Genomic DNA, 9398 nt, shown 5'->3' with positions numbered 1-9398 from the left:
TAGCATATATCCAGTAAACTTATGATTCAATTAATCCATTAAATGTTGATCTCTAGTTAGTGCATCAGAACTTTTATTAACCATATGAACAATAAACAGGTGCAGTAAAATAGAATAGATCATCACACACAAGAAGCACACATGAACACCATGATGTAAGGTGGAAACCCAATGTGGGTGAAAACCGCCTGCTGCAAGTCGTCTCTATATTCTTTTAATAAGAAACTTCATTTTACAATATTTCTGTACTGGTGCAGTCTTATACCAGTGCACATGTTTCTACCTTCAGAAGGCTACAACCTTCTCTCGTTCTCCAGCTTCTCCTGGAAGGGAGCTGCAACCCCCTTAGCTCTTGTACTAGCCGATCCTTTTACTAGTATGTAGGTGCCGGCCTACTGAATGCTCCAACCTTCGCTCGTTTTCCAGCTGCTACTGGAAGGGAGCTACCACCCCCTTAGCTCTTGTATAAGCTAATGTACTAGTACGTAGGTGCCGACCTACAGAAGGCTACAACCTTCTCTTTCTTCCTCCAGGTATCACGTTTCATAAATTTTCAGACTGGATACTCCTGAAGCACAACACCATAATCTGAAAGGCCACGTTTCATCCAATTTTCATACTGGACCCATAAATATCATTGAAGCACTCAATCAATCAACACTAGCATCATCAATCACTGAATCACCTAATACTGAATCACTGAAACCCTGTCACCAAAATGCAGTTACTAGAACACAGAGCAGAACTCTGCAACAATATTCAGAACCAACTGTATCATCAAAAATCAAGCATCAGAGTGCACACGCTACTTGGAAGTGTCGAACCATCGTATATACGCAACTTCACGAAAGCGAACCAGCATATATGTCATCAATAACTTACTTATAACTTTTTTCACTTCTTGACTTCAGACATACTGAGATTATTACATATACAAGGATAATATGTGTGTTAGAAACCAGATCTAGTTCATCAAATCACATAAAGATAAGTCATTCTAATCCTGATCCATTATAGATCTCATCCATCAATACTGAAGCTAAACATAATCAACCAATCTGAATATACAGAATATTGACACCAGTAAATAGTCATAAGAACTCATCAACAACCAAAAACACCTATAAGTTCAAACATCATAGCTCATATGGTATACGCTACTTAGATGTATCTAACTTGCGTATTTACGCGCTTTTATCATAGTCAACCAGTGTATATGTCTGTAAATATTCATTCATGATTTGCAGCTATTCCAAACTTGAGTTATACCCAGATCATAACATTTACAGAACATTACATGCATCAGTATACAGATCTAGAGTAAACAAGAACAAACCATATAGAGATGATTCATTCCAAGTCATTAGATCCCGATCTATCCTTAGATCTTGTTCTCCATCAACTGCTGAGATTCCTCCTTAGCTTAGATCAAGCAAAGCATCATGAACCCATAACCTGCATAATAGATCTCATACATCATCAGATATTCAAGACTTTCTGAATCATTTGCGTAATGATCTTCTTCTCCTTTTATAGTCTTAGGCCTTACTCAATACCATGGTCCAAAACCGTTGAGAACCAATACTAGGGACCCAATACCAAGGTTCAACACTTCGGACGCAATACCAAGGACCAAAACCATAGGTCTAAATACCATGGACCCAAAAATAAGCTTTCCCACATGTACGCGCTTTTCCGTGCATGAAAGTGCGTGCATACACATACGCAACTTTTGATAAGCAATCCCGCGTGTATATGCGTATTTGTATATAGTGAACCTGTGTATATACTCTTCTTTCTTCATTATTTGTAGTTTGATCATCAACTCTTTGCTACTGACTTGTTGCACTATGATCTGTCATCTGTGGGAGTTGCCATCAAGGACAACACTTGTATCATAATTCCAACACATTGGTGCTGTTATTGGACTGCATGTCAAGCTACAGTGCTGCTGGGTGATGGATGTCTTCATGGTGAATCACAACTTAACCTCCACATTGCAAGGTTTGCAGAGCCTTCAATGGTTGTTGGTTCACTTGACATTTCTTTGGCATGTTGCTCCTTTCTTGTATGTTGGAAGGCTTTGAGAGGCTCATTTGGTTGTGAAAGGTGCATGTTCATCAGTTCATCCGTCCATGAGCACATGTTGCATATTTATTGTCCATCTGTCTGCGAACACATATTTTCATGATCATCCATTCGTGAGCACATCTCTTCACATGCATCACTTGTTCATCCATTAGTAAACCTCTCCTTCTACATGTGCTCCCTTGATTCATTTCATTCATCGTCACGCCATGTTGGTTGGTGTAACTATACCTGTAGTCACTCATGACGAGACAACATCAACTCAAAAAACTGTCTAGTGTACAATGACACATGATCATTTGGGATACAGGTGACTAGGAGAGGCAACAAAGTTGCAAGGTGGGATGATGGCTCCAGGCACTGATCATGAAAACTACGTAAGAGTCACTATGTGATGAAGATGGGTAATCCAAGTCGACAGTGACTGTTAGCAAGGTCTGGCTCGGTTGGGAGGAAAAATTGCACAAGTTTTGGGAGGGAAAATACGGGCTACAGGAAGGAAAGGCAGACAAAATTTGGGAATTTTCCGAAATGAGTGGGTAGAAAGGGCTTGATAGAAAAATTTGCACAATTTTCTGGAGGAAGAGGATGGGTTGCATGGAGAATAAGCAAGAAGAAATTGCGCAGTTTTTTTTATGAATTGGTTGGGAGCCTGGTAGCCAAAATTGCGCAATTCCTTGAGGGAATTGGCAGCTAGCTACTTGGTCATTGGAACTAGAAATTGCATAATTCCCAAGGGCAACAGGTAGTCAGATGGTGGGTTCTTGGAAACAGAAATTGCACAATTCCAGGAGGGAGCTAGTAGTCTGCTATTGGGAGCTACTGGCGAGGGAAACTGAACTGAGGTTGGGAGGCCAACGTGCTAATCATCTCTATGCAATTTATGAGCTGAGCGGACTATTGGGAAGTAGAAGGCATGCTCATGAAAACTATGCAATTTTTTGGATGAGCAGTGGGTCGACTATCTGAAGGATTGGCTCGGAAAGCTATGAAATTTTCTAGGGAGATAGGGATGAGCACTAGGTGACTTTCCGACCTATCTGTGCAATTTCCTTAGTCAACAAAGTGGGAAAGGTCAGCAACCTATGCACAATTTTTGAGGGGAGCCAGTCCCAGGGTGGCTGTCGGGTCCAACTCTCTGGTTGGCTAGGATGTAAGTTCATTGGATTGCTTGTGAGCAACGCAACTTGAAAAGACTTTCTTGGTGCTTCTGCGCTGTTCTCAGTGATAGTCGATCGAGTCGATGGTGGGTTGGCGGTCCCACTATCAAAGGTAAGATCGGTCGTCATAACTTAGTAAATTGACTAAGTATGTTAATGCATGAGAGATGCAAATGTGATCTTACAAAGGCACACCAACATGACTTGATGATGCGATGACTCAAACCAACCAGACACACATCTTTGACATGACTCACCAACGTTGCAAGCAACAAGTGTGACACTCATGATTGATCATTGATCAACCACGATGACGTTTGTGTGAGAGTGGATGTGGCTCTGTGTGTGAGCACGACAGATGGTTTCATAGTGAACACAACAAGTACACACGAAGCGAAGACTTTGAGAATAACCAGAACAATGGTTGAAAGCATGACTTTGACATCAACATGCAAGACTTGGTGAAATTAAAAAGCAAGGAAAATGCTAAAACTCACACGAGCTCATGGAGTTCACCTGAGTGTGTGTAGTCATCAAGTGAAACTCTCAAGGGAGGCTCCGAAATTGGGTGTAGGCAAAATTTTTGGAGGGTGGTTGTAACCGCTACAACACAACACTTGGCGGTACAACTCTAGCTTCTCTAATTTGATTCATTACTAGCATAGGGCCTTGGTCTTTAGGAAAGTATTGAATCATTATGCATGTTACTTTTCCTTCCCCACTTACCCCATGGACATACATGGTTCACCTATTGCCAACTCAGTCAAACACAACCAAAATTTTAGCTTGATAATAGTGTTTCGAATCCGGGAAGGTTAGTTTAGCTCACGAGTTGAAGATTTTATGATTTTTCATTGCTGATGTTTCTCCATAGCTAGTAGTCCTAGAGAGTACCTCGATGGAGTCACATAGGAACACACACATTTCTCCACTGCCAGCGAGCCTGGTCAGTACCCCGGTGAAGTTTCTGCTTCACCTCTCTGTGCAGGAAACCTTTCTCTTCTTTCTCCTTCGTATTTTTCAAGATGACTGTGCATAGACAATTATTTATTTTTGTGGCAGAAGAGAGATCCCAACTTATTGAGAGAAGAAGAGGTTGTTCCTTCAAAGAAACATGTAATACATTTGACATAGTTTTGCTTGTTTAGATTTTCCCCTTCTCCGTTTCTACTAGTTGGATGAGATTGAACACACAGAGTAGAAGGCCGAGTACAGGCATGGGGATTACCACCGTGGACACAGGTTCATGGTTGGACCACAATTTCCCTTGCAGATGTTTCATATTTTCCGTCAAGACTTCATCGATTGAATGTTACAACCAAGCATAGAGAAGACGAACACAAGATTAGCCAAGTGCTACAGTGTCACAAGTTTCTTCAAATTTCAACCACATACTCTATTCAAAAGCCAGAATGTAGTAGTTGGCAACACTTATTTATGGAAACAAAAATAGTAATATATCAAACAAACAAAACGAACGTGAACAAAAATAGTAAACATAATAAACAAATTAATAACAAAGGTAGTAAGAAAAGAAAACAAGATGCGAACAAGAAGCATCAAGCATACTATGTACATGGCACGGGCGTGGCCCAACCTACTAGAAGTAATGCTTGAGGTCTTGCCTGCTAACATAAAGGTCATCAATACTCCCTTCAAGTGATTGTAAATGATACGTCTGTGGGCCAAGCTTCTTGTGGACTATTGTAAGTCCAATAGGCTCCGCTATTGGAACCTTGTGGTATTCCAAAAGACCTGTAATGAAGATGACATCACTACTTCATGTACTACGTGCAACATATGCTCAGATGATGGAACGAGGCAGTTGTTCTTGTTCCAGGAGAGGTTCAAGTTCCTAAAATCAATGCATCAATGTATTTTATGGGATTTATTATGTGTGGAAGTTAAATTAGAAACCTAAGTATGATCACGAATTTTACAAGTAATCCAATCATCCAATATCTCAGTCAATTTTTCCTATATAAGGAGTTGAAATGACATATGTGTTTTACCTGGCCTTTGTTGTAATGGTTTGGCTCCTCCTTTACCTAGAATCCTCTGTTGGATCCCTTGCGTGTAGTGTGTACTTAGATCACCATCTGCCCATGTAGACATATCCTGATACTGTTCGATCAAGCGGTCAAAGACTTGCCATTTTTGTGGTGTGTAGTTTGTATCGAGACTCGCTATCTTCAGATTATGATTGGTTCCAAGGTTTCTCTATTCATTCGTAGTGGTGGGCATGTAGGTTCTGCTATTTCTTGGCCCTTGACATAAGTTCTACAAATCATATAGCTTGTTGAGGGAAATCACAACGTTGGGGGTGGGGTTGCCTTTATTGCCCTCAACTACAGTATTCATGGGTTGCTCATGCTTACCTTCATTAGTTGTTATTTCCCTGAAAGCATCAACACTATCTACGGAGTATAGTATCATTTTGAGTGTGACTGTGTTGAGGCCGATGGTATTTTGTAAGTTAAACATGAGTGCTTCATACTTGGCAACGTTGTTTGTGCACTCGAAATTCAAGCAGCTTGAAATCGTGCATCTTCTGTTATTTTGGGCAACTGATGTACACCAGACCCTTGAGCCTTCATGTGTCTTTGATTCATTAGAACTTGTGGCCAGCAATTTGTTTTGACACTGACCATTTGACCTAATTGTACTACTCCTACTACTATTGATGCTACTACTACTACTATTGGTACAATGAACTGTACAAGTTTCATTACCATCAGTTGGGAAAGGAAGGAGTCCCAACTACGTGTTTGGTGGGGTTAGAGTTGGCCGTGTAGGATAACACTCCAAAATTGTCTCCAGGAGGAAGTTTCCAAACATGAGTTCATTCTCATCGTTAAGGGGAGTGACATTGTGTTTCATATACCTCTCGGATAACACCCGAAGTTGGTTGCATTTTCCCTTCACAAAAGCCACATGTGAGACCAGTTTGTAGCAAAGTAACCGTCTATCTTGTTGGATGAGTCTCTGCTAAGTAGCAGACCATTTTCTTCTGGTATATCCACAAAAACTATGATGATCCATTGGTGGACCCGACTGTCATGAGATAGACAGATGACCATGTCTCACATTTCACCAATGGTTGGTACCGACGTTCAATCAAGTTGGATGATTCGTGTGGATGTTTCACTCCATTTTACATTGATCTGCTTTGAAGTGGAGAGTGGCAACATTGTAGTTAAAGATTTCAAAGGATAGAAAGAATGGAGGGAAACCTGAGTTTGCTTCTTCCATTTGAAGAGTGTTGAGTACAGTAAAAAGAGGTCCGAGAGGTGTGCTTACTGCTTTGTTGGTAGAGGTTGCGCTGTCCATTCTTGTCTGTCCCAATGCACATAACAGGATATCTCCCTGGCTCTAGACCTTAGATAACTTGAACAAACTAATGCTTTCTCGAGTTTTCTTCATGTCATCAACAATGGTGTAGTCGACACGTGGTAGACTTAGCGAGGTGACTGGGGTGGAACAGATGTTCGTGCTGTCCCACAGAGTATTTCACAACTTGCTGCTCATGGGTGTACTCTTGCCCACCGCTGTCTTCCCGGACTTGCTTTGTGTTTTCTTCTTTGGGGTGGCCAGTGGATCAACCTTCCTCATTAGTAGTCTCATCTTCTCTTACATTTCCTCAAGCGTATGGGGAGACCCTTTACTCCTAATATTGTAACGATCATTTTTCTTTTGGTGCTGCTTCTCGGTGTTCATCATCGAAATTAATTGCGAGCACTGATATGTGTTCACCACATGCCCAAAACTTGATGCTTCATCAGCTGCAACCTCTTTGTCATCATCACTGTCTTCCGGCTACTCTTGCACATTTATTTCTACATCGAGTGTATGAATACAAACATAGCTAATGACTCACTTCTAGTCTGAACAAGAGTTCTCGGGGTGATGTTCTTCATGGAAAGAACAGAAATTAGGATTTGTACATTGTCCAAGTTGGAACATAGGCTTCTGCGAAGTTTTTGAAGCGAACTGGTTGTTGCTTGATGAGTTACTCCATGAGTTGCTTTCTTGTCTCTATCTAGGCAGATGGTTGCTTGCAAATGGGTCTGTTTTTTATTGTTTGAGCTCAGACACTTCCGTAATCAAGTTCTTGACAAGGCGATTGAGGGTCTCAATATCGGTTGCTTCCTTGTCTCTACCCTTGCTCACCATTGCTTGGGGCTTCCTACCCACATCCTTCGAGTCCTTCACTGATTCTTCATCCTTGATGGCTTCGATTGCGTGTAGGTCTTTGTCAACAATAATAGCCTCTTCCCAAATTTCCAATAGTGTTTGTTTCGTAGCTGCTTGGCGAACTGCGCAATGTTGGTTGGCAGTGTGGATGTGTAGTAATAATTGGTGATGGAATCATGGGGTTTAGTGTCTGCTGCAAAATTGTTCAATATGCGAGCAAACCTCTGATTGAGGTCTTTTAATTTTTCCTTTCCCTTCGTCTTAAGGCTTCCCAATTCTTTGAGTAGCGTGGATGGGGTCTTTTCATCAACAAACTATTCAAGGACCATGCATTTGAATGGACCCCAGTTCTTTATGTATTTTGGTGGAAGGTTGTGATACCATGCAACTACATGGCCGTCCAAGTTACATGTGAACAATCTACATGCTACATCGTCATAATGTACCTCAAGGGTCTGTAGCTATAGGTAGAAGTTATCTAAGTGGTCTTCTGCCTTCACCGTGTTGTCAGGGTTGAACTTGATGTTCATTCCCTTCACTTGCTTTAGCATCTTGTGCAAAACAACAGGGAGAGCTAATGGTCCCTTAGTCATCCATTCAAGGTTTGGGTTAGCAATCTCTTCTTTTTCTTCTTCCTCCTCCTCTCTTTCAGAGTTTTATAGTTCTAGCTCTGGGTCTGTTGGTTTGTCTCCTCCTCTGCCTCCTTTTATGCCTTCCCCTTCGCCTCCTATACCAGAGTCTGATCCCAAGATCACAAGAGTGTCTTGTTCGCCTAGCTGGAAGACCGGAGGTTCCTCTTCATCTTGAATAGCTTCTTCGAGACCTTCAAGAGTGGAAATGACTGCTTCTTCCATAAACAATACAATAAATCCTTTGGGAGTGGATTTTGGCTTCCTTGATGCATATGGAAGATGTTGTATATCCGAGATCAGTCTAACTACTTTCGTGAAATGGTGAGTGGTGGGACGGATGGAGGGAAGGTGTTGATATAGAATCTTGTGTTCAATCCTGGGAGGTGAGGAGTAACCAACTGTAGAGTCGCATGTAGGTGAGAGGGACTCCAAGTTACTCCCTTGAGCAGATGGTTGATGAATTAACATGAGACGATGTTCAACCATATACAACTGGCTGCCCTCCTTCTAGTGCCAGAAATTTTGATGGTGCTAGACCTGCCAACATTCAAGGGATCACCCTGGTATGAAGTCCCAACTAGAACTCACACCGTTTGGTGTGGGCGTCCCATCTGGTATGATGGCTCGGTTGACAATATATTAAGGATTTACCTCAACTCTTGCTTGTTAGCATAGGAGAGTGGTCTGCTTTATCTTCGAGAAGTAATGTTCACATGCTTGGTAACTGCTAGTGTGCTTGTGTCAATGGTTCTTTCACTGTGGAGGGAGAGGGTGGGAGTGAGTCTCAAGTGGGTTGGGATGAAGTCCCAACTCGGCTAGGAACACACAACACAACATAACGTGCACATCTTCTGGAGGAGCAGTCCACACAGATGCGGCAGTCACAACACACAAGGTAAGATAACATGTACAACACTCAACGAATTATTCTGCACGAGTGCAACGGTTGTTACAATGTGTTTTATGTGAAAGTTTTGTTTGATGTCTGGCGAGATATCCACCACGGTGATACAACGTTAAAAACATATACAACACATTTTCATTAACATATTATGCATTACAACAGGTGAAATAAGTTCAAGTCTTCAACACAGGTGAAAGCAACATGCATTACAAGTTTTCAAGATTAGTCTTACAATAGTTACAACACATGTGTGAAAACGTGCTGGTCTGTTAGCAGGTTTCTGAATTAAGAGAAAGTTCCAAGACACATCATTACACCATACATCACTAACCTCAAGTGTGGGGCGTTGGAGCCACTACTTACTCCTCAAAGAAAAGATTACACACTCTCCTGGCTATGTGGGAGGAGCTGAGGTGAAAA

Source organism: Pinus tabuliformis, chromosome 7 (assembly GCF_031772625.1).
Source record: "Pinus tabuliformis cultivar Carrire ecotype Pingquan chromosome 7, CPIR1, whole genome shotgun sequence".
NCBI classification, from domain to species: domain Eukaryota; kingdom Viridiplantae; phylum Streptophyta; class Pinopsida; order Pinales; family Pinaceae; genus Pinus; species Pinus tabuliformis.
Note: the sequence above shows the minus strand (reverse complement) of the source record.